Source organism: Phyllobates terribilis, unplaced genomic scaffold (genome assembly GCF_046119375.1).
Source record: "Phyllobates terribilis strain yellow unplaced genomic scaffold, ASM4611937v1 Scaffold_5__5_contigs__length_657084704, whole genome shotgun sequence".
Taxonomy (NCBI): Eukaryota; Metazoa; Chordata; class Amphibia; order Anura; family Dendrobatidae; genus Phyllobates; species Phyllobates terribilis.
Genome location: NW_027362765.1, coordinates 99,605,593 through 99,631,580, shown reverse-complemented (window position 1 = coordinate 99,631,580; position 25,988 = coordinate 99,605,593). Strand labels below are relative to the sequence as shown.

Here is a 25,988-nt window from a genome sequence, read left to right as displayed (position 1 = left end):
GAGGGAGACAACGTTTCAGAAAAGGCATTGTAGCAAACCAAAAAAGAAATTTTAAGCGCAGCAGAGTAACCAGCGCACATACCTGTTAGCTCAGGTGAGTTTAAAAGGCTGCTGTTGATAACAAGGGCATTTGCTAAATAGATGGTGTGTGTGCAACAATATACTGAAAGGTCAATTATATTGTGCAGCTTATCTCACCACCTGTAGTTATTTAGGTGAAAGCTCCAAAATGCTTGCCTAATATGTCTGTTTATCCAAAAGGAAGTAAAAAGGGAGAGCTAGAAAGATAGCATTGCATCACATTACATGGCAATGCAATGCACAGTTGCTGAAGTTGAACCAAAATGAGCTTGTAATCTGGCTTCTGCAACTTTGAACATGAAAAATCCAATGAGGAGAAGAAAAGCAAAGCCAAAGAGTCCATCCCAAAATCCGACAAACAAGCAAAATGAACAAAAAACATTGAATTCAATTCTTTCTGATTTTAGAAACTGCATTAAAGAAGGGGTGCACCGGTCCTGGAGATACTGCAATACCAGGTCAATGCGTGGAGTGGACAGAGCAAGCTCTTTTTCCATCTCCCTGTTCTAAAAATCCATTTAATATATGGTCCCCAGATAGGGGACGTATCAGATATTAAACTGATAAGAACAGATACTACACTTGATCTTAGCCAAAAGGCCGAGAAGCGATAACCAGAATTGGTTTCAAACTACGGAGCCACCCAAGGATCCTGAAAAGTCCATTTGTGGAGATGAGCTCCTGGACTCCCGTTAAGAAGACATGTTGTCAACCTCTAGATCCCTTACATGCCTGCACTTTTCGGCTTGCTGCTGCTGCAATCCACGCATTTTAGATCTGCATAACTCCACCTCTTTAAACACAGCACCTTCACCCCCTGCTGTTCCCACCCGCCTCAACACCGTTGGAAGGGAGGAGAACCAATTAAGGCGGGGGGTGGGGTGGAACGAGCAGCTGTCTACCCTTAGCAGGAGGGCTCCTGATTACATACCTCTCCTGCTGCTGCTGCTGCTGGCTGTCCAGCAGCAGACTGAAGGTGGCTGCTGCTGTGCACAGGTATATAAAGGCTCAGAGCCTATTATGACACGCGCAGCCAGCGTTCCATTGCCACATTCCATCTACTGCAGGCAGGATACCTGGCTGGCTGAATGTCGCTGAGAAGCTCACAGAGACCGCCATAAGCAACAGTTTAACAGAATGCCACAGACTAATCAACCAAACTTTTTGGGTTGGGTTCTCTTTTATAGTCTGCAGGCATTAAATGAAAGAAGTCAGTGTTCCAGCAGAGGGAGACAACGTTTCAGAAAAGGCATTGTAGCAAACCAAAAAAGAAATTTTAAGCGCAGCAGAGTAACCAGCGCACATACCTGTTAGCTCAGGTGAGTTTAAAAGGCTGCTGTTGATAACAAGGGCATTTGCTAAATAGATGGTGTGTGTGCAACAATATACTGAAAGGTCAATTATATTGTGCAGCTTATCTCACCACCTGTAGTTATTTAGGTGAAAGCTCCAAAATGCTTGCCTAATATGTCTGTTTATCCAAAAGGAAGTAAAAAGGGAGAGCTAGAAAGATAGCATTGCATCACATTACATGGCAATGCAATGCACAGTTGCTGAAGTTGAACCAAAATGAGCTTGTAATCTGGCTTCTGCAACTTTGAACATGAAAAATCCAATGAGGAGAAGAAAAGCAAAGCCAAAGAGTCCATCCCAAAATCCGACAAACAAGCAAAATGAACAAAAAACATTGAATTCAATTCTTTCTGATTTTAGAAACTGCATTAAAGAAGGGGTGCACCGGTCCTGGAGATACTGCAATACCAGGTCAATGCGTGGAGTGGACAGAGCAAGCTCTTTTTCCATCTCCCTGTTCTAAAAATCCATTTAATATATGGTCCCCAGATAGGGGACGTATCAGATATTAAACTGATAAGAACAGATACTACACTTGATCTTAGCCAAAAGGCCGAGAAGCGATAACCAGAATTGGTTTCAAACTACGGAGCCACCCAAGGATCCTGAAAAGTCCATTTGTGGAGATGAGCTCCTGGACTCCCGTTAAGAAGACATGTTGTCAACCTCTAGATCCCTTACATGCCTGCACTTTTCGGCTTGCTGCTGCTGCAATCCACGCGTTTTAGATCTGCATAACTCCACCTCTTTAAACACAGCACCTTCACCCCCTGCTGTTCCCACCCGCCTCAAGACCGTTGGAAGGGAGGAGAACCAATTAAGGCGGGGGGTGGGGTGGAACGAGCAGCTGTCTACCCTTAGCAGGAGGGCTCCTGATTACATACCTCTCCTGCTGCTGCTGCTGCTGGCTGTCCAGCAGCAGACTGAAGGTGGCTGCTGCTGTGCACAGGTATATAAAGGCTCAGAGCCTATTATGACACGCGCAGCCAGCGTTCCATTGCCACATTCCATCTACTGCAGGCAGGATACCTGGCTGGCTGAATGTCGCTGAGAAGCTCACAGAGACCGCCATAAGCAACAGTTTAACAGAATGCCACAGACTAATCAACCAAACTTTTTGGGTTGGGTTCTCTTTTATAGTCTGCAGGCATTAAATGAAAGAAGTCAGTGTTCCAGCAGAGGGAGACAACGTTTCAGAAAAGGCATTGTAGCAAACCAAAAAAGAAATTTTAAGCGCAGCAGAGAAACCAGCGCACATACCTGTTAGCTCAGGTGAGTTTAAAAGGCTGCTGTTGATAACAAGGGCATTTGCTAAATAGATGGTGTGTGTGCAACAATATACTGAAAGGTCAATTATATTGTGCAGCTTATCTCACCACCTGTAGTTATTTAGGTGAAAGCTCCAAAATGCTTGCCTAATATGTCTGTTTATCCAAAAGGAAGTAAAAAGGGAGAGCTAGAAAGATAGCATTGCATCACATTACATGGCAATGCAATGCACAGTTGCTGAAGTTGAACCAAAATGAGCTTGTAATCTGGCTTCTGCAACTTTGAACATGAAAAATCCAATGAGGAGAAGAAAAGCAAAGCCAAAGAGTCCATCCCAAAATCCGACAAACAAGCAAAATGAACAAAAAACATTGAATTCAGTTCTTTCTGATTTTAGAAACTGCATTAAAGAAGGGGTGCACCGGTCCTGGAGATACTGCAATACCAGGTCAATGCGTGGAGTGGACAGAGCAAGCTCTTTTTCCATCTCCCTGTTCTAAAAATCCATTTAATATATGGTCCCCAGATAGGGGACGTATCAGATATTAAACTGATAAGAACAGATACTACACTTGATCTTAGCCAAAAGGCCGAGAAGCGATAACCAGAATTGGTTTCAAACTACGGAGCCACCCAAGGATCCTGAAAAGTCCATTTGTGGAGATGAGCTCCTGGACTCCCGTTAAGAAGACATGTTGTCAACCTCTAGATCCCTTACATGCCTGCACTTTTCGGCTTGCTGCTGCTGCAATCCACGCGTTTTAGATCTGCATAACTCCACCTCTTTAAACACAGCACCTTCACCCCCTGCTGTTCCCACCCGCCTCAACACCGTTGGAAGGGAGGAGAACCAATTAAGGCGGGGGGTGGGGTGGAACGAGCAGCTGTCTACCCTTAGCAGGAGGGCTCCTGATTACATACCTCTCCTGCTGCTGCTGCTGCTGGCTGTCCAGCAGCAGACTGAAGGTGGCTGCTGCTGTGCACAGGTATATAAAGGCTCAGAGCCTATTATGACACGCGCAGCCAGCGTTCCATTGCCACATTCCATCTACTGCAGGCAGGATACCTGGCTGGCTGAATGTCGCTGAGAAGCTCACAGAGACCGCCATAAGCAACAGTTTAACAGAATGCCACAGACTAATCAACCAAACTTTTTGGGTTGGGTTCTCTTTTATAGTCTGCAGGCATTAAATGAAAGAAGTCAGTGTTCCAGCAGAGGGAGACAACGTTTCAGAAAAGGCATTGTAGCAAACCAAAAAAGAAATTTTAAGCGCAGCAGAGTAACCAGCGCACATACCTGTTAGCTCAGGTGAGTTTAAAAGGCTGCTGTTGATAACAAGGGCATTTGCTAAATAGATGGTGTGTGTGCAACAATATACTGAAAGGTCAATTATATTGTGCAGCTTATCTCACCACCTGTAGTTATTTAGGTGAAAGCTCCAAAATGCTTGCCTAATATGTCTGTTTATCCAAAAGGAAGTAAAAAGGGAGAGCTAGAAAGATAGCATTGCATCACATTACATGGCAATGCAATGCACAGTTGCTGAAGTTGAACCAAAATGAGCTTGTAATCTGGCTTCTGCAACTTTGAACATGAAAAATCCAATGAGGAGAAGAAAAGCAAAGCCAAAGAGTCCATCCCAAAATCCGACAAACAAGCAAAATGAACAAAAAACATTGAATTCAGTTCTTTCTGATTTTAGAAACTGCATTAAAGAAGGGGTGCACCGGTCCTGGAGATACTGCAATACCAGGTCAATGCGTGGAGTGGACAGAGCAAGCTCTTTTTCCATCTCCCTGTTCTAAAAATCCATTTAATATATGGTCCCCAGATAGGGGACGTATCAGATATTAAACTGATAAGAACAGATACTACACTTGATCTTAGCCAAAAGGCCGAGAAGCGATAACCAGAATTGGTTTCAAACTACGGAGCCACCCAAGGATCCTGAAAAGTCCATTTGTGGAGATGAGCTCCTGGACTCCCGTTAAGAAGACATGTTGTCAACCTCTAGATCCCTTACATGCCTGCACTTTTCGGCTTGCTGCTGCTGCAATCCACGCGTTTTAGATCTGCATAACTCCACCTCTTTAAACACAGCACCTTCACCCCCTGCTGTTCCCACCCGCCTCAACACCGTTGGAAGGGAGGAGAACCAATTAAGGCGGGGGGTGGGGTGGAACGAGCAGCTGTCTACCCTTAGCAGGAGGGCTCCTGATTACATACCTCTCCTGCTGCTGCTGCTGCTGGCTGTCCAGCAGCAGACTGAAGGTGGCTGCTGCTGTGCACAGGTATATAAAGGCTCAGAGCCTATTATGACACGCGCAGCCAGCGTTCCATTGCCACATTCCATCTACTGCAGGCAGGATACCTGGCTGGCTGAATGTCGCTGAGAAGCTCACAGAGACCGCCATAAGCAACAGTTTAACAGAATGCCACAGACTAATCAACCAAACTTTTTGGGTTGGGTTCTCTTTTATAGTCTGCAGGCATTAAATGAAAGAAGTCAGTGTTCCAGCAGAGGGAGACAACGTTTCAGAAAAGGCATTGTAGCAAACCAAAAAAGAAATTTTAAGCGCAGCAGAGTAACCAGCGCACATACCTGTTAGCTCAGGTGAGTTTAAAAGGCTGCTGTTGATAACAAGGGCATTTGCTAAATAGATGGTGTGTGTGCAACAATATACTGAAAGGTCAATTATATTGTGCAGCTTATCTCACCACCTGTAGTTATTTAGGTGAAAGCTCCAAAATGCTTGCCTAATATGTCTGTTTATCCAAAAGGAAGTAAAAAGGGAGAGCTAGAAAGATAGCATTGCATCACATTACATGGCAATGCAATGCACAGTTGCTGAAGTTGAACCAAAATGAGCTTGTAATCTGGCTTCTGCAACTTTGAACATGAAAAATCCAATGAGGAGAAGAAAAGCAAAGCCAAAGAGTCCATCCCAAAATCCGACAAACAAGCAAAATGAACAAAAAACATTGAATTCAATTCTTTCTGATTTTAGAAACTGCATTAAAGAAGGGGTGCACCGGTCCTGGAGATACTGCAATACCAGGTCAATGCGTGGAGTGGACAGAGCAAGCTCTTTTTCCATCTCCCTGTTCTAAAAATCCATTTAATATATGGTCCCCAGATAGGGGACGTATCAGATATTAAACTGATAAGAACAGATACTACACTTGATCTTAGCCAAAAGGCCGAGAAGCGATAACCAGAATTGGTTTCAAACTACGGAGCCACCCAAGGATCCTGAAAAGTCCATTTGTGGAGATGAGCTCCTGGACTCCCGTTAAGAAGACATGTTGTCAACCTCTAGATCCCTTACATGCCTGCACTTTTCGGCTTGCTGCTGCTGCAATCCACGCGTTTTAGATCTGCATAACTCCACCTCTTTAAACACAGCACCTTCACCCCCTGCTGTTCCCACCCGCCTCAACACCGTTGGAAGGGAGGAGAACCAATTAAGGCGGGGGTGGGGTGGAACGAGCAGCTGTCTACCCTTAGCAGGAGGGCTCCTGATTACATACCTCTCCTGCTGCTGCTGCTGCTGGCTGTCCAGCAGCAGACTGAAGGTGGCTGCTGCTGTGCACAGGTATATAAAGGCTCAGAGCCTATTATGACACGCGCAGCCAGCGTTCCATTGCCACATTCCATCTACTGCAGGCAGGATACCTGGCTGGCTGAATGTCGCTGAGAAGCTCACAGAGACCGCCATAAGCAACAGTTTAACAGAATGCCACAGACTAATCAACCAAACTTTTTGGGTTGGGTTCTCTTTTATAGTCTGCAGGCATTAAATGAAAGAAGTCAGTGTTCCAGCAGAGGGAGACAACGTTTCAGAAAAGGCATTGTAGCAAACCAAAAAAGAAATTTTAAGCGCAGCAGAGTAACCAGCGCACATACCTGTTAGCTCAGGTGAGTTTAAAAGGCTGCTGTTGATAACAAGGGCATTTGCTAAATAGATGGTGTGTGTGCAACAATATACTGAAAGGTCAATTATATTGTGCAGCTTATCTCACCACCTGTAGTTATTTAGGTGAAAGCTCCAAAATGCTTGCCTAATATGTCTGTTTATCCAAAAGGAAGTAAAAAGGGAGAGCTAGAAAGATAACATTGCATCACATTACATGGCAATGCAATGCACAGTTGCTGAAGTTGAACCAAAATGAGCTTGTAATCTGGCTTCTGCAACTTTGAACATGAAAAATCCAATGAGGAGAAGAAAAGCAAAGCCAAAGAGTCCATCCCAAAATCCGACAAACAAGCAAAATGAACAAAAAACATTGAATTCAATTCTTTCTGATTTTAGAAACTGCATTAAAGAAGGGGTGCACCGGTCCTGGAGATACTGCAATACCAGGTCAATGCGTGGAGTGGACAGAGCAAGCTCTTTTTCCATCTCCCTGTTCTAAAAATCCATTTAATATATGGTCCCCAGATAGGGGACGTATCAGATATTAAACTGATAAGAACAGATTTTTTTTAATTTGGCTATCCCCCACATGGGGATAAAAACCGTTTATTTAAAATTTAACAAATTACAGAAATAAAACCATTACATCCACATTACACTTTCGGGACTTCAAAGAAAAATAAAAATTCCATCACAGCAAATTTTACAAGACTTCAAATATTCCATAGGTTAAAAAGCCATTTGCCTGCCAATGTTACATTCTTTTTCCTGTCCAATAAATAGTATATGTACATTTCACTTTTACAAAAGGCTAAAACATCATCTACTGGTAACATTTCATGTTTAAAAACAGCAATATTTCTAGCATTCCAGAGCGCTATCTTGGCACAATTCACTGTCTTCCACGCCATTATTTTTTGGTCCATTGTTGGGCATTCCAGAAGACCATATAACACTGATGCAAAATTAAAGTCCTTGAGGTCCACCATTTTCTCCAGCAGGGGGATTAATCTTCTCCAGAACTCTTTAGCAAAAGCACAAGTCCATAAAAGATGCTTCACTGTCTCTTCTTCTTGACAACCTTCTCTTGGGCAGATGGCAGACCTCACAAAACCTCTTCTGTACTGGAATGCCCGGCAAGGAAGACAGTGGTGTGCGCAGCTCCAAGACATGTCTTTCTGTACATTAAAAAGATAAGGGGCGTTAATCATTTTCCATATGTGTACAGTTTTGTCATCATCATAACGTTCAATATCACACAACGTCACATCAGTACTAATTTGTTTGAGTAGTGTCTTGCTGTTACATAGATCCCCTGTCTGTTTCTTATTCAAATTAAAATCAAGAATAATTTTCTTTAAAATCTCATAATGTGCAGGTAGGTTAAAAGCATAAGGAAAGGATAAAACCGTTTCAAACCAACCAAACCTTCTCATAAGAAAACCAGTGTTAAAACGCATAAAATAGGAAAGGTAATTATCTTTAAAAAGGGTTTTAAAACAGAAACAGAAAAAATGTATTAAAAGAAACTTATCTAAAACAGGGAAATCTTTCCCACCTTTAACCTTTGGCTTTGTCACAATTTCTCTTTTGAGTTTCTCCATTTTTGAGCCCCAAAAAAAGGTAAAACATACTTTTGTAATTCGTTTCAACAAATTTGTAGGAGGGGGGAACACCAAACTAAGATATAACAGGATAGGTAATATCACCATTTTTACAATCAGAACTTTACCTTCCATTGACAGCTTTCTCATATTCCACATGCAGATTTTCTGATTAATTTTCTGTGCTGCCGCATCCCAGCTATTAAAACCATTATTAGATTCATTAAAAGAAACACCTAAAATAGTAATGGAATCTGTAACTGCAATTGGTACATCATGTAAACTCATCCCCCCGACATTTAAAATATTACATTTAGTAAGATTAATTTTAAAACCGGAAACTGTACAAAAAGACTGAATTTGGCTTATCGTTTTTTGTATTGAAGGTACATCACATCCAAACACTGCTACATCATCCATATAGCTTACAACTTTAACTTGTAGACCGTTCCCTCCGGGTAAGGGTACTCCACATATTTGCTTATCCCGGCGTATTGTACATAAAAGGGGTTCTATAGCACATATAAAAAGCAGGGGGGACAAAGGGCAACCCTGCTTCACCCCTGATTTTAAAACTACCTCTTTTGTTTTAAAACCATTAACTAAAATCTTACTCGTACAATCATTATAAAAAGCTTTAAGAGACAATAAAAACCCACCCGGAATGCCCATTTTTTCTAAAACTTTAAAAAGATAAAAATGAGACACGCGGTCAAAAGCTTTCTCAAAATCCACCGCTAGGATTGACATCTTTGTCTTTCTGGTTTTTACATCTTCAATACAATCTTTCACCAGGTTTAAATTGTCCCAGATACTACGCCCAGGTACCCCGCATACCTGATTTGCATGAATTACTTTATGTATCACTTTTTTCAACCAATTTGCACAGATCTTAGCCATAATTTTGTAATCACTATTTAAAAGAGTTATCGGCCTCCAGTTTTTAAGATCCGTTTTGTCACCTTTTTTGTATAGTAGTGATACCTCACCTTTCTTCCATGAGTTGAGTAAAACCTTATTATTAAAAACTTCGGAAAACAAATTAAACAAATCATCTTTTAAAATATCATAAAAACTTATATAAAACTCTATGGGGATACCATCAGGGCCGGGCACTTTACCATTTTTAAAACTCTTCATGGTTTCTAAAATCTCTTCCTCACATAGAGGTTGGGATAAAAAACTTTGGGCATCAGCATCTAGGGTGGACTTGATCTCCCCCAGGAAAGTGTGTATTAAATCATGGTCTACAATTTTTACATTAAAAAGATCATTAAAATAGACATTTACCTTATCCAATATAACGTTGATATTATTATCTCCATCTATGTTATCAATTATAGTTTTCGCCTGTTTGTTTTTCTTAAAAAAATACCTGGAACAAGTCTCATCCTCTTCTACGTGTTTTACCTTTGAACGAAAAATCAGTTCTTTTCCTTTTTGTTCCAACCACTTTGAAATTTCTCCTTTAAGACTCAATATATCATTACCTACATCCAGACCATTGTCTTTGAATTTGTACAATGTCTGTAACCTGATATTAAGAAAATTATAGATCTCAAACTTTTCTTTAGCTTTTTGTATGCTTTTCTTAATAAAGAAATCTTTAATGCTTATTTTCATTCTATCCCACCAGGAGCTAAAAGAAATATTGGGGTTTTTCCTTTTTCTACACTTTACATAAAACTCAATAAAATCCGATAAAATTTGTGGATTTTTTAAAACGGACACATTCAATTTCCAAGATTTCTTACCACATTTCTTCTTTCCATTAATCCTCACTCTAAAAGATAAAACCTTGTGATCTGAGAGAATATTAGTTAAAACTTCACATTTCACTGGCAGTATTTTTTCTGAACCTAAAACAAAATCTATCCTGGAGCTACATGTAGAATTGCTCCAGGTGAAACCAGCGTCTATAGGGCTATCCTTGTTACATTCTTTATACACATCAGTTAATTTACAATCATTTATAATATTGCTTAACATTCCAGACGTTTTGTCATAATTTCTACTCACGGAACCGGAGCGTCGGCTTTCGCCTTTTAAAATACAATTAAAATCACCTGCCAGGATAAAAGGTTCAGAGATGTTAATAAATAAAGGTAAAATTTCCAGCATTTCAGCCCTTTCATTTTTATCAGGTGACCCATAAAAATTTAAAAACTGCCATCTTGTCCCATCAATAAAAGCCTTAACTAAAAGAATACGACCCGGTAAAATATCTTGGATAAAATCAATAGACACATTTCCATTAAAAAGTATAGCTACCCCGGCTGATCCGGTTGCATTTGATCCAGACCAGACCGATGGACCATGTTTCCACTCTTCCTTATATTTTTTGTAAGAAATCTTATGAGGGATATGACATTCTTGTAAAAAGAAAACAGAAGCTGTAAAACAGGTTAAAAAATGTAAAACAGTAGCTCTTCTGGTCTTGGATCCTATGCCTCTCACATTGAGGGAAACACCACTAATGTCAGCCATCATAACAAATGGTTAGGAAGAAACAAAAAACTGGACTTTACCTATCCGATGGACGGATCAGACCACTTGGACTTTCACCAACGCCCTCTTCTGAATCCACCGTTATCAAAGAGTCTTCATCATCGGAGAAGGAACATTCACTTAAATTAAGACCCGACGCTACTGGGGTGTAGCTCGGAAGGATATTGAGAGAAAGGTTACACTGGGTCTCCATAGGCTGACCATTTACGTCCTCGTCAGGTGGGTCTCCGAGAGGCTCCGCACTCCCCTGCTGACCCGCAGAGGGTCGTAACACAGGGGCAGGCTGCGCACATGGCGGAGCCTCAGAGTCCCCGGGGGCAGCCAGGTTCGGGGCCCCACCTGGGGCAGCAGAGCCCCGGGACCTCGGGATTCCAGAGTCTACACCCCCGTGAGGGGATGTATCCATCTCCTCCCTATTAGCCACCTCCACGGAACCATTCTTTTTCTTATTATGAGACCTCACCAAATGCCACGTACCGCCCTCGCTCTCGTGAGACCCAGTGGGAATTTTGGGCTCGGTGTCAGCCTTTTGGCGCTCTTTTTTGGCCTTACCGACCGCCCCTTTATGATCTTTCTCAGCCTTCCTTTTAGCCTCCTTATGGTCTTTCAGCCAGCTCCTGGGCTCCTGTGAGTTACCTGTCATTGACTCGGAGGGATTGTTACTAGTCGAAGCGCCCTTATCACCTCCCGAGGCTCCAGGTTGCTGTTCCTCCTCCTGAGGGGTGGTCTGATTGGCCCGTCCATTCCCGGATGTCTTGGACTTCTCCTTTTGTTTTTGTTCATCCTCTCTGAACCTGTGAGGGCAAGAAAAATAGAAATGACCAGGTGTCCGACAAAAAGAGCATTTTTTTTCATTTGGGCACTCCTTTGTGTCATGTTCAGTACTGGCACAATTTCTACAAGTGGCACCACAACTATCCTTAGAGTGCCCATAGAGACCACAATACCTACAGAAAAGTGGCATTCCTGAGAAAAAAAAATCCCCATTAGTTTGCCCTATTTTAAATCGAGCTGGAGGAAGTCTCACACCTCCAGGGAATTTAGGGTCTCTTTCACATTTTACTAAAAACTTCCATTTTGAGGTCCAGATGTTAAACTCATTCAACACTTTCCCAATCAATTTCACACTTTTAAAATAAACTGACAAAAAGGAAATAACCTCTGGTGCCGTTATGAAGGGTGAGAAGATTTTCACAACCACCATCTTTACCTCATCCAGGACGTGCTCGATGATCTGAATCCCTTTTAGACCAGGGCTATTTTCTACCGACTTAACTCTGGACAAAACATCTTTGAAAATACCTTCGCCAGTAAAGGTTACATCATAGTCTCCACGTCGAGGATAATCCTGGATAGAAAGGATTTCGTTGGTTCTGACGTGGAGCAGTTTCTCAAGCACGTCCTGGACTACATATCCCAGATTCCGCATATCGGAACCACCAGCCGTAAAGCGGACCCTTATGGTGTTCTTGAGCCTCGCATATAGAGGCACGAGGTTGGGGTCAACCTCCATGGTATGGCGCAACAAAATGCAAATTGCAACCGCCTGCAATCTGCGCCTTCAGAGCTTTGTGATAAAGCACCTGAAGGCTGGGGGATCGCTGCCCGTTACCCTAGGACTAATCCCTCTCCCTAATAGCAGCAGGCAGGTGAAGCCCACCGAAGTGGACGATCCTGCCAGGCCAAGGAGAGGGGTACCTGAGTGCCCTTCAACTGAAACCTCCTGCTGTGAAGCACTTGGTCTCAGCCAAAAGGCCGAGAAGCGATAACCAGAATTGGTTTCAAACTACGGAGCCACCCAAGGATCCTGAAAAGTCCATTTGTGGAGATGAGCTCCTGGACTCCCGTTAAGAAGACATGTTGTCAACCTCTAGATCCCTTACATGCCTGCACTTTTCGGCTTGCTGCTGCTGCAATCCACGCGTTTTAGATCTGCATAACTCCACCTCTTTAAACACAGCACCTTCACCCCCTGCTGTTCCCACCCGCCTCAACACCGTTGGAAGGGAGGAGAACCAATTAAGGCGGGGGGTGGGGTGGAACGAGCAGCTGTCTACCCTTAGCAGGAGGGCTCCTGATTACATACCTCTCCTGCTGCTGCTGGCTGTCCAGCAGCAGACTGAAGGTGGCTGCTGCTGTGCACAGGTATATAAAGGCTCAGAGCCTATTATGACACGCGCAGCCAGCGTTCCATTGCCACATTCCATCTACTGCAGGCAGGATACCTGGCTGGCTGAATGTCGCTGAGAAGCTCACAGAGACCGCCATAAGCAACAGTTTAACAGAATGCCACAGACTAATCAACCAAACTTTTTGGGTTGGGTTCTCTTTTATAGTCTGCAGGCATTAAATGAAAGAAGTCAGTGTTCCAGCAGAGGGAGACAACCTTTCAGAAAAGGCATTGTAGCAAACCAAAAAAGAAATTTTAAGCGCAGCAGAGTAACCAGCGCACATACCTGTTAGCTCAGGTGAGTTTAAAAGGCTGCTGTTGATAACAAGGGCATTTGCTAAATAGATGGTGTGTGTGCAACAATATACTGAAAGGTCAATTATATTGTGCAGCTTATCTCACCACCTGTAGTTATTTAGGTGAAAGCTCCAAAATGCTTGCCTAATATGTCTGTTTATCCAAAAGGAAGTAAAAAGGGAGAGCTAGAAAGATAGCATTGCATCACATTACATGGCAATGCAATGCACAGTTGCTGAAGTTGAACCAAAATGAGCTTGTAATCTGGCTTCTGCAACTTTGAACATGAAAAATCCAATGAGGAGAAGAAAAGCAAAGCCAAAGAGTCCATCCCAAAATCCGACAAACAAGCAAAATGAACAAAAAACATTGAATTCAATTCTTTCTGATTTTAGAAACTGCATTAAAGAAGGGGTGCACCGGTCCTGGAGATACTGCAATACCAGGTCAATGCGTGGAGTGGACAGAGCAAGCTCTTTTTCCATCTCCCTGTTCTAAAAATCCATTTAATATATGGTCCCCAGATAGGGGACGTATCAGATATTAAACTGATAAGAACAGATACTACACTTGATCTTAGCCAAAAGGCCGAGAAGCGATAACCAGAATTGGTTTCAAACTACGGAGCCACCCAAGGATCCTGAAAAGTCCATTTGTGGAGATGAGCTCCTGGACTCCCGTTAAGAAGACATGTTGTCAACCTCTAGATCCCTTACATGCCTGCACTTTTCGGCTTGCTGCTGCTGCAATCCACGCGTTTTAGATCTGCATAACTCCACCTCTTTAAACACAGCACCTTCACCCCCTGCTGTTCCCACCCGCCTCAACACCGTTGGAAGGGAGGAGAACCAATTAAGGCGGGGGGTGGGGTGGAACGAGCAGCTGTCTACCCTTAGCAGGAGGGCTCCTGATTACATACCTCTCCTGCTGCTGCTGCTGCTGGCTGTCCAGCAGCAGACTGAAGGTGGCTGCTGCTGTGCACAGGTATATAAAGGCTCAGAGCCTATTATGACACGCGCAGCCAGCGTTCCATTGCCACATTCCATCTACTGCAGGCAGGATACCTGGCTGGCTGAATGTCGCTGAGAAGCTCACAGAGACCGCCATAAGCAACAGTTTAACAGAATGCCACAGACTAATCAACCAAACTTTTTGGGTTGGGTTCTCTTTTATAGTCTGCAGGCATTAAATGAAAGAAGTCAGTGTTCCAGCAGAGGGAGACAACGTTTCAGAAAAGGCATTGTAGCAAACCAAAAAAGAAATTTTAAGCGCAGCAGAGTAACCAGCGCACATACCTGTTAGCTCAGGTGAGTTTAAAAGGCTGCTGTTGATAACAAGGGCATTTGCTAAATAGATGGTGTGTGTGCAACAATATACTGAAAGGTCAATTATATTGTGCAGCTTATCTCACCACCTGTAGTTATTTAGGTGAAAGCTCCAAAATGCTTGCCTAATATGTCTGTTTATCCAAAAGGAAGTAAAAAGGGAGAGCTAGAAAGATAGCATTGCATCACATTACATGGCAATGCAATGCACAGTTGCTGAAGTTGAACCAAAATGAGCTTGTAATCTGGCTTCTGCAACTTTGAACATGAAAAATCCAATGAGGAGAAGAAAAGCAAAGCCAAAGAGTCCATCCCAAAATCCGACAAACAAGCAAAATGAACAAAAAACATTGAATTCAATTCTTTCTGATTTTAGAAACTGCATTAAAGAAGGGGTGCACCGGTCCTGGAGATACTGCAATACCAGGTCAATGCGTGGAGTGGACAGAGAAAGCTCTTTTTCCATCTCCCTGTTCTAAAAATCCATTTAATATATGGTCCCCAGATAGGGGACGTATCAGATATTAAACTGATAAGAACAGATTTTTTTTTTTTTTTTTTTTTTTTAAACCATTCAGGTTAGTTTTATAGCAAATCAGTAGGATATACCAAAACTGTTGCAAAAAAAAACTTCTCATCATCATGGCCATATTTATTAAGCATAAAGTAACCTAATATTACAGAAAGAAGAACATCTTATTAATATAAACCAAAAGATCACTGAAATTTTACAATATGCCTCCACTTTTTAAATTTCCATATTCCCTCGGCATCTGTTCCACCACCGCTACTACTATCCATCTTGTAAATCAAAAATAGCCTAGAAAGAATAATCCTAATACATTCATTTACTGTAATTGATTTCCTTTTAAATACACAAAGATTCCTCACATCCCACAAACTTTCTAACACACAAGCCATAATTAACCACAAAACTCTCTCCTTTACACGTCCACTTGCACCAATACCAAACATAACCACACGCCAATCCACAAAAGTCACTCCTGCCAAACTCCTACACAACCCCCCTACACATTTCCACACGTCTTGTGCAAAATCACAATTCCACATCAGATGCATAACCGTCTCACAACCATTACATCCATCTCTTGGACAAACATCCGACCTAATCAAACCTCTCTTCTTTTGAACGTCTCTCACTGGAAGAATATTGTGAAACGCCATCCACACTACATCCTTCTGTTTGTTGGACATCCCATACATACCCAACTTTCTCCAAGCATCCGCAACCTCATTCCCTCTCAAACCAACAATATTAGACTCGACCTCATTTGCACACAATTTCCTATACACCCTCTTAGTCATTCTAAACTCATCCACCGGCACACTCAGCAAATCATACTTCTTGACAAACTTCTCAATCACCTCATACCACACCGGACACTTAAAAGACACAGGCACTCTCGCATCCCTCTTTCTCCAACCTAACCCATACAACATCCATCCTGCAGAATAACTTGCCATACATGCACCCTTATTACCTTTACCCAACAATACCACAATCGTCTTAATATAATGGAGCCCTAAAAAAACCTCAACATTAGGAAATCCCAAACCACCATGCTGGCAGGCCTTATAAAGGCTTTCCCTCTTCAGCTTCTCCATCTTGCTGCACCAGAAAAAGGAAAAAATCATTTTCTCAACTCTCTTCACTTTCCTAAAAGGGGATGGAAAAATTATGGCCACAAAAAGCAGAATGGGTAAGATCACTGCTTTGATAACTAGAACTTTGCCCCGCAAAGAAAGATCTCTCATTCTCCAAAAATTCAATTTTCGCTCAACACGCATACCACACTCGTCCCAACTCTCATTTCCTTTCAGATCATCATTGAAAAATACCCCTAAAACCTTAATTGCACTCTCCTCATACTTAACACCTTCCATACGAATACTGTCATCTCCAAAGCATTTGAAACTACACTTAGTCCAGTTAACTCTAAAACCTGATGCACCACAGAAAAAATCCAAAAGCAACCTCACCCTACTCATTGAAGCCATACTTTCACTCACCATCACAACATCATCCATGTAACCTAACACCTTCACATGCTTACCACCACTCCCAGGCACTAACAATCCTCTCATCATTTTCTCACGTCTCACTAAACACAGCAAAGGCTCAATCACACATACAAACAAGACAGGGGACATAGGGCACCCCTGTCTTACACCAGACCTAATCATCACTTTGTCAGACAACCATCCATTCACTAAAAACTCACTTGACACATAATCATATAAAGACTTAACTCCATTCAGAAAAACCCTAGGGAAACCCATCCTCTCCAATACTTTAAACAGAAACACATGCGAAACTCTATCAAAAGCCTTTTCGAAATCAATTGCTAACACCATACACTTCTGCTTTCTAGTCTTACAATCCCCAAGCATATCCCTTAACAATAACAAATTATCACTTATACTCCGACCAGGCACGGCACACACTTGGTCATCCTCCACAACCCTACCAATCACCTCACGCATACGATTTGCTAACAATTTACTGTAGACCTTATAATCAGCATTAAGCAATGATATGGGTCTCCAGTTCTCCAAACGCTTTTTCTCACCCTTCTTAAACACAAGAACCACTATACCCTCTTTCATACTGTCACACAAAACACCATTCATCCACATATACCTACAAACCTCAGTCAAGTCCTTACCCAAAAACTCCCAAGCTTTCACATACAGCTCCACAGGCAACCCATCCTTCCCAGGCGTCTTATTCTTTTTAGCACTCATAACAACATTCCTCACCTCATCCAAAATAACATCCTCACACAAAGCATCACATTCATCCGAACCAAGTCTCTTCTCCATACCACTCAATACATGCGACACAAGTCCAGGATCAATCCATTTCTCATCGTACAACTTACTATAGAAGCCATTCACCTCATTCAACACATTCTTCCCAACCACACTAGATCCATCTTCACCTACCACTTCACTCAAATCCAACTTCCTTCCATTCATTTTTTTAAAAAAGTACCTGGTGCACTTTTCATTCTTTTCCAAATGCTCTAACTTGGTACGGTAAATAATCTCTTTACCTTTTTCATCCAGAAGACATTTTAACTCATTCTTAGCAACCTCAAGCTGATCAGACATATCCATTCCTTTCCTAACACACCCACGCAACCAATCAATCCGTCTACTTAAGTCATTAAATCTATTACGATATCTGGCAGCTTTTTTGTAGCCCCATTTTTTAAAGAAAGTTTTTAACTGTAATTTCACCCAATCCCACCATTCAAGCACACTACCAAAATCACGCTTACGCCACCTCCAACTTGCATACCTTTTCTCCAACTCACTCATCACCTCCTCATCCTCCAACAACCTCGTATTCAATTTCCAAACCCCACCCCCAAACACCATGGCCCCATTCGCACTAAAAACTCCACGCAAACACTCATGATCAGAAAAAGGTACCTTATGTTGAACATAACTTGAACAAACCATATTTTTGGAAAATAACATCCTATCTATCCTCGATGAAATATTACCACGGTCAGCATAATATGTAGGCGGTGGTGGAATGCCATACTCAAGTATTGCAGCGTCTAAGAAAGAAAAATCAGAAATAAGTTGAGATAACTTTTTTCCCGTAATGTCCACATTACCTTCTGTGACACAATTACAGTCACCAACAAAAACTGTAGGAATTTTTCCAGGGAGAAAAAAACTCAATTTCTCAAGAAGAGCAAGCCGCTCCTCTTTTTTAGTAGGACAATATAAATTAATCATTCTAACCTTCCACCCCCTATAACTCAAAAAAACAATAATGCAGCGACCCACCTCCACAACCGTGTAACTATCAATAGTAATATTCTTATTACCAACTAAAATCCCCACACCATCATTTTTGTTAAAGCTGGACCCCGACCAAACATACTGGCCATAAGGCCAGTCCTTATCCCCTGGAGATTCAGTAATCCCACACTCTTGTAGACAATAGACATCTGCACTCAAACCCTTTAGATAATCCAGAACTGTTGTTCTTCGGGTAACAGATCTAATTTGCCTAACATTAAGGGACACAATGTCCCATCCAGAATGATGCGGCATAACTAAAGGGGATCACACATAACCTGAAAAAAAAAGAAAGAAAACATCAACTCAACCTTCATCAAGCAAAGCAAAGCTATTACCATCTGGCTGAATGCCAAATGTAACAATGTCAGGAGAAAATACATCTGACGGGTAAGCACGAGAGTCCACCGGGCTATCACACACGGCAGCAATGGATGAACACTCAGTCCTTGGCTTCTTCTTGACCACATCAGGATCCTCCTCATCAGAGAAACGGACAGCAGACAAGTCCCCTTGGCCACCGCCCCCGATCTCCTCTGAAGCAGTATTGCACCAAGATATGACAGGAGAATTGGACAAGTCCATTTCCCCCTCACCACGGACACCAAACTGGGGAGGGAAAGGTGACATCACCTCTGGAATCACCATGTCAAAGCCTCCTGACGCAGGAGGCTGAAGCTGGGCATCTTCAAATATGTCGTCCATCTGAGTGCCATCCTCTTCCTCTTGGGGAGCAGTTGCCTCCCCGACATCCGGAAGGGGACCTTGTGGAACCCTAGTAGAAGTCGAAGGAACAGCAGGCCCCTCCGCGACCACTTGAGCAAAAGACTTAGGAGTGGTTCTAGCTTGACACTGCCTAAGAACATGCCCCTCCTCACCACAAGCATCACACTTTACCTGGTTCTTGCAGTCTTTCGCCATATGACCAGACGTGTTACACCTCCTGCAGGTTGGCGGATACCTGCAGGACTCCTGGACATGACCATACTTGTTACATCTTCTGCAGAAAAAAGGAGCATCAGGAAAGTACAAGAAACCAGTGTCTCTCCCAATAGAGAAACTCATAGGAGGATAATGTATGCCCCCTGGCCCCTCGGGGTCTGTAGCAAAACGAACAAAGTACTTGTATTTGCCAGTCCACAAGCCTTCTTCATTCGAGATCTTGTGGGAAAAATGCACATAAGTACAATGCCTCCTCAAGAATACAGTAATGTCCTCCTGGGGGATAAAGGGATTGTGCATAAACACAACAACAGGAACATCCCCCTTTGAATAGAGGACAGTAAAAGTGAGTCCATCTAGGAGGGAGTTCTCAGTATGGCCTTTCAAGGTTCTATAAAGATTTTGGCAAGCAGCCATAGTAGAAAGAACCAGCACATACCTTCCATGACTTCTAAATTCCTGCAGGCAAAGAATGTCCGACTTCTTAATCTTCAATGCTTCATAGAAGATGGCATTCACCAGGTAGGACATGGAAAAATGTCCCTTCTTCTCCTCGGAAATCTCAATGCGAAATCCATTCTTGACCCGGGGGTCCCCGGTCCCAGCAAATTTCAGCTTGACTCCCATAGTCAGCCACGGAAATCGCCTTCCCGTTTCCTCCTCACTCTCCCCCTATAGCAGCATCCAGCTTAAGCCACCGGAGTGGCGATGCTGGAAGGCCGAGGGCTAGCATTCAAGGAACCTGATGTCCAGACACTTGATCTGAGCCAAAAGGCCGAGAAGCGATAACCAGAATTGGTTTCAAACTACGGAGCCACCCAAGGATCCTGAAAAGTCCATTTGTGGAGATGAGCTCCTGGACTCCCGTTAAGAAGACATGTTGTCAACCTCTAGATCCCTTACATGCCTGCACTTTTCGGCTTGCTGCTGCTGCAATCCACGCGTTTTAGATCTGCATAACTCCACCTCTTTAAACACAGCACCTTCACCCCCTGCTGTTCCCACCCGCCTCAACACCGTTGGAAGGGAGGAGAACCAATTAAGGCGGGGGGTGGGGTGGAACGAGCAGCTGTCTACCCTTAGCAGGAGGGCTCCTGATTACATACCTCTCCTGCTGCTGCTGCTGCTGGCTGTCCAGCAGCAGACTGAAGGTGGCTGATGCTGTGCACAGGTATATAAAGGCTCAGAGCCTATTATGACACGCGCAGCCAGCGTTCCATTGCCACATTCCATCTACTGCAGGCAGGATACCTGGCTGGCTGAATGTCGCTGAGAAGCTCACAGAGACCGCCATAAGCAACAGTTTAACAGAATGCCACAGACTAATCAACCAAACTTTTTGGGTTGGGTTCTCTTTTATAGTCTGCAGGCATTAAATGAAAGAAGTCAGTGTTCCAGCAGAGGGAGACAACGTTTCAGAAAAGGCATTGTAGCAAACCAAAAAAGAAATTTTAAGCGCAGCAGAGTAACCAGCGCACATACCTGTTAGCTCAGGTGAGTTTAAAAGGCTGCTTTTGATAACAAGGGCATTTGCTAAATAGATGGTGTGTGTGCAACAATATACTGAAAGGTCAATTATATTGTGCAGCTTATCTCACCACCTGTAGTTATTTAGGTGAAAGCTCCAAAATGCTTGCCTAATATGTCTGTTTATCCAAAAGGAAGTAAAAAGGGAGAGCTAGAAAGATAGCATTGCATCACATTACATGGCAATGCAATGCACAGTTGCTGAAGTTGAACCAAAATGAGCTTGTATTCTGGCTTCTGCAACTTTGAACATGAAAAATCCAATGAGGAGAAGAAAAGCAAAGCCAAAGAGTCCATCCCAAAATCCGACAAACAAGCAAAATGAACAAAAAACATTGAATTCAATTCTTTCTGATTTTAGAAACTGCATTAAAGAAGGGGTGCACCGGTCCTGGAGATACTGCAATACCAGGTCAATGCGTGGAGTGGACAGAGCAAGCTCTTTTTCCATCTCCCTGTTATAAAAATCCATTTAATATATGGTCCCCAGATAGGGGACGTATCAGATATTAAACTGATAAGAACAGATTTTTTTTTTTTTTTTTTTCAGGTTTCAACATAATTTATTAAGTGCGTAAAAGATGGTTTACAATCAAAAACAACAACACAAACAGTACATTATTAAAACACAGAATTCCACCCATAAAAACCCCATATACGATTAGCATCCCTCCTCCCAATACATTTGACATCCCTCAAGTAATAAATATACATCTGGCTAAAAGCAATTTTAAGACAATCCTTCACAGAAATAGCATCATGTTTAAAAAGTAAAATATTGCGTGCCTTCCAAAGGGCGTCTTTAAAACAGTTAATCATACACCAACATATACAATACTGTTGAGGGGTCGGACATTTAAAAAGGCCATATAAAACATATTCATGGTTAAAATCTCTTAAACCGCAAGTCCATTTTAAAAGAATCCCAACTTTGTGCCAAAGTTCCTGTGCAAATGGGCAATTCCACATAAGGTGCAAGGTGGTTTCGTCATTAACACATGAGTCTCTGGGGCATTTGGCTCTGGCCACCAGGCCTCTCCTGTGTTGAAATTCTCTGGTGGGGAGGCACTGGTGGACCACCATCCATGCGATGTCCTTATGTCCATTTGCTAAGAATTTCCCGAAGACATTCTTCCAAACTTGCTTCGATCTCTCTTCTGAGAAATTTACTATGGGGGTCACATCTTCATTCCTCCTCAGAAAAGATAAAAGCTTCTTGCGGTCTTTAAAAATGTCCATATTAAAATCACCAAGGCTATAAAATCGAACAGTCTTTTCTAAGATTGCTTGGTGTTTGGGGGGGCATAGTAAAACAGGGGAATTCAACGACAACTTAAACCATCTTTTAAAAATCATCCCACAAGTATATTTTAAAAAATAACTTAGCGCACTATTACCATTAAAATGTTTGAAACAAAAGCAGAAATAATTTAAATACAAATAAATATGTAAGTCGGGAACATCCCTTCCGCCGTTCATTTTATTCTTCCTCATTATTTCTCTCCTTAATTTTTCCATTTTGGAGTTCCATAAAAACATAAAGATCATCCTAGTCATTTTTTTAATTAAAACATCAGAGGGGGGGTACACCATAGCTATATACAGTATGAGGGGTAACAACACTGATTTTATAATTAAAATTTTCCCCTCCATTGTTAGGGACCTCAAACCCCAAAATGATATTTTCTTTGACATTTTTTCTATGACATTCTCCCAGCTTTGAGTTCCCACATTCTCCTCGTTAAAAACAACTCCAAGAATTTTTACATTGTCTCGTTTTATAGTGAGCTGCGGGAGTTGGGCGGTGTCCCAGGATCCCAAAGTCAGACATTCAGATTTATTTAAATTAAGTTTAAACCCGGATGCCTGGGAAAAAAATTCAATGCGCAACATCGCCCTCCGGAGGGAAGCAGGGTCCACGCACACAACCGTCACGTCATCCATGTAGCCAAAGACTCTCACATCACTGCCACCTCCGCCTGGAACAGGAACCCCTCTAATCACTTTGTCTTTCCTTATTGCGCTCAGCAGGGGCTCCATGGCGCAGATGAACAGGATGGGCGACAAGGGGCATCCCTGCTTCACTCCGGACTCAAGGGGAACTCCATCTGTTAAAAAGCCATTAAGAGAAATTTGACTAAAACAATTTTTATATAAAATCTTAATACAATTTAAAAGCATATTAGGGATACCCATTCTTTTTAAAACTCTAAAAAGAAATCTATGAGAGACTCTATCGAAAGCTTTTTCAAAATCTAGGGCTAAAAGAGCTACATTTTGACCCCGGTCTCTGGAATACCAAATTACATCCCTTAATACGTTTAAAACCTCTGAAATACTTCTGCCTGGTACACTACAAACCTGCTCAGGCTGGATTAGTTTGGCAATGACACTCCTGAGCCGGTCTGCAACCACCTTAGCAAGTACCTTGTAATCAACATTTAGGAGAGTTATGGGTCTCCAATTCGCTAGAGTACTGCGGTCACCTTTTTTATATATCAAAGACACCACTCCTCTCCTCCACGAAAATGGCAACTGTTCACAAATAAAAACTTCTTTAAAAAGCATAAAAAGGTCCTCTTTTAAAATGTCCCAAAAAGTAAGGTAAAATTCTACAGGTAGTCCGTCACACCCAGGTGCTTTACCCTTAGAGAAACTTTTAAAAACATAAAATAATTCCTCTAAAACAATATCGCGTTCTAAAAACTCCTGGTCTGTAAAATTTAACTTAAAATCGAGATCATTAAGAGCATCAGATAAAAAGGACTCATCTATACACTTTTTACTAAAAAGATGCTTATAAAAGTTAAAAGTAGCATTCAACATTCCCTGCATAGATGTTTCACCCTCTAGATTTGTGATCACTTCTCTTTTATCCATGACTTTTTTGAAGAAGAAGCGAGAGCACTTCTCCCCCTCCTCCAAGTGCTGCACTCTAGAGTTAAAAATAATCTCTTTCCCCTTTGTGTCTATGCAGTTCTGAATTTCAGTTTTTAGGCTAGCAATATCATCTCCCACCTCCACCCCTAGCTCTTTGAATTTAAAAAGTGTTTGCAGTTTGGTGTTAAGATCACTAAAACATCTTTTTTTCTCGCTGGCTTTACGTCTCCCTGCTTTTATAAAAAACATTCTGACTTTTTTTTTCAAATTTTCCCACCAGGTTACCATAGGGGCATCAGAAGGTTTTTGTCGCCGCCAGGCTTGATAGGCTTTACCAAAGTCTTGTCGAATCAAAGGGTCCTCCAGCAGGTAAGTACTTAGACGCCAGAGGCCCCTGTTGACCCTCTGTTCATCCCGGTATTCTAGATGCACCTCCAAGCCCTTATGGTCAGAAAATATATTTGATGTTAAAACACATTTTACAGGGTTAAAATCATCTGATAGGAAAATAAAATCGATCCTGGAGGACACCCCTCTTCCGGACCACGTATAACCAGGGTCCGTCGGCAGGAGTGACCTCCACGCATCGCATAATTTAAAATCAGTTATAAAATCTTTCAATAGATGACATGACTTATCCAATTTGCGTAAAGGGTCACCCCCTGCTCGTTGTTCACTAGCACAAAGACAATTAAAATCACCCCCTACGACCAGGGGAGATGACCCAGTACAGTACAATGGCAATATCCCAAATAAATTAATTCTCTCTTGCTTATCAGGGGGAGCATAAATATTCATTACACGTAGGGTAAAACCATTAAATTTAAAATGCACTAAAACCACTCTGCCTGGTACTATTTCTGTGACAGCATTTATAGTAATATTTCTCCCACGACAGAGGAAGCCCACCCCCGCTGACTTGTTGTCATTGGAGCCAGACCAGATGGAGGGCCCCAGTCTCCAATCTGTCTTGATATCATTATAATTTAGTGCATGTTGTATCCCGCATTCCTGTAATAAACATATGTCAAAGTCAGTGGTTTCTAAATACTTGAATAGAGCAGCCCTACGAACTGGGCTCTTTAATGACCTCACATTCAGTGAGACAAGTCTTATTGTGGGCATTCATAGGTCAGGGTGGTGGATCTTCCATGAGGACACCTGACTCAAAGCCCTGTATATCAAATTGCTCCAGGACATCCGGGCTAGAAGACCCAAACGACTCGATATTCTGTGAGCCGGCGGTTGCCCCCTCGTAGGTCACGGTTCCCAGCCACATTCCAGGAGACGCTGGGGATTCGACATTCCGTCTCTTTTTCGGGGCAGACTCCACTAGGTCACTGGTGCAGTCCTCCTCTTCCTCCACCTCCTCCAGGGGGGGAGACTGGTCCATCAGGACAAGATCAGCAACACAGATTTCCTGATGTTCGCCACCTAGAAGCAAAGCCCCCTCATCTGGCTGGCTAATCGCCCTGGAAGATCCTGAGGCCATCGCTGCGTGGTCCCCTGTAGCCAACCGCACAGGGGCACCACCCTCCAGCCCAACAGGATCGGTATCGGGAACCATCGATACGGAGGATACCCTCCCAGAAGGAGGACCCCCCCGCTCCGGTCCATGCGAGGTCCGCCCATCGTTAAGGGACTTCGATGCAGGTGCCGCCCCAGAGGGGCCTCCGGCTCCCTGCTCCATCCCAGCCTTCTCGCCCTTCGAACCGCCCTCCGACGCCGGCCTGCCAGTGAAGACCGGTGGGCGCATCGGCTCAGCTTCAGAAGATGCAGCTTCTGCGTAGGTCCTGGTCCTGGTCCTGTTGGGGCATCCTCGGAACATGTGCCCCGCCTCACCGCAGAGATTACATTTCCTCCCAGCGGGACAGTCCTTCATTAAATGTCCGTAACAGCTGCAATTATTGCAGCGGTCTACTTTCCTGCCCGTGCAGGACGTTTGGGTATGACCCATTTGTCCACAGTTCCTGCAACATACTGGCATTCCAGGATAAAATAAGTAGCCTCTGCTCTTACCGATTACGAAGGTTGAGGGAGGGTGTAGCATTCCTCCCACTCCACTAAGGTCCCTCTTTAGACGGGCCATATACCTTCTCTTGCCGCACCAGAAGCCTACCGCGTTCTTCACAGTACCCAGGTATCTCAGATCATCACAATAGCGGGTAAGGTAGGTCGAGATGTCTGCAGCTTCCACAAAGGGGTTCGGGAAATGCACCACGATGGGGATCTCGTCATAAGCATACAAGAGACAAAAGGTTAGTCCATCCAACT

At 42.9% G+C, this 25,988-nt stretch overlaps 8 non-coding genes and 1 pseudogene across 8 annotated transcripts; all 9 read right to left on the bottom strand.

Annotated features, from left to right (window-relative positions):
- Positions 1-502: 502 nt before the first annotated feature.
- LOC141274434 (U2 spliceosomal RNA) lies at positions 503-693 on the bottom strand. Its single transcript, XR_012322709.1, has one exon. It is a non-coding gene; the product is annotated as a U2 spliceosomal RNA (small nuclear RNA).
- A 1,115-nt stretch (positions 694-1,808) lies between these two features.
- On the bottom strand, positions 1,809-1,999 carry LOC141274433 (U2 spliceosomal RNA). Its single transcript, XR_012322708.1, has one exon. It is a non-coding gene; the product is annotated as a U2 spliceosomal RNA (small nuclear RNA).
- A 1,115-nt stretch (positions 2,000-3,114) lies between these two features.
- Positions 3,115-3,305, bottom strand: LOC141274432 (U2 spliceosomal RNA). Its single transcript, XR_012322707.1, has one exon. It is a non-coding gene; the product is annotated as a U2 spliceosomal RNA (small nuclear RNA).
- A 1,115-nt stretch (positions 3,306-4,420) lies between these two features.
- Positions 4,421-4,611, bottom strand: LOC141274431 (U2 spliceosomal RNA). The gene has a single exon (XR_012322706.1). It is a non-coding gene; the product is annotated as a U2 spliceosomal RNA (small nuclear RNA).
- A 1,115-nt stretch (positions 4,612-5,726) lies between these two features.
- Positions 5,727-5,917, bottom strand: LOC141274430 (U2 spliceosomal RNA). Its single transcript, XR_012322705.1, has one exon. It is a non-coding gene; the product is annotated as a U2 spliceosomal RNA (small nuclear RNA).
- A 1,114-nt stretch (positions 5,918-7,031) lies between these two features.
- On the bottom strand, positions 7,032-7,227 carry LOC141150406 (U2 spliceosomal RNA). The gene has a single exon (XR_012246616.1). It is a non-coding gene; the product is annotated as a U2 spliceosomal RNA (small nuclear RNA).
- Positions 7,228-13,609: 6,382 nt separating this feature from the next.
- Positions 13,610-13,800, bottom strand: LOC141274429 (U2 spliceosomal RNA). The gene has a single exon (XR_012322704.1). It is a non-coding gene; the product is annotated as a U2 spliceosomal RNA (small nuclear RNA).
- A 1,115-nt stretch (positions 13,801-14,915) lies between these two features.
- On the bottom strand, positions 14,916-15,099 carry LOC141150805 (U2 spliceosomal RNA). The gene has a single exon (XR_012246916.1). It is a non-coding gene; the product is annotated as a U2 spliceosomal RNA (small nuclear RNA).
- A 6,110-nt stretch (positions 15,100-21,209) lies between these two features.
- On the bottom strand, positions 21,210-21,419 carry LOC141150595 (U2 spliceosomal RNA; annotated as a pseudogene).
- Between the last annotated feature and the right edge of the window lie 4,569 nt (positions 21,420-25,988).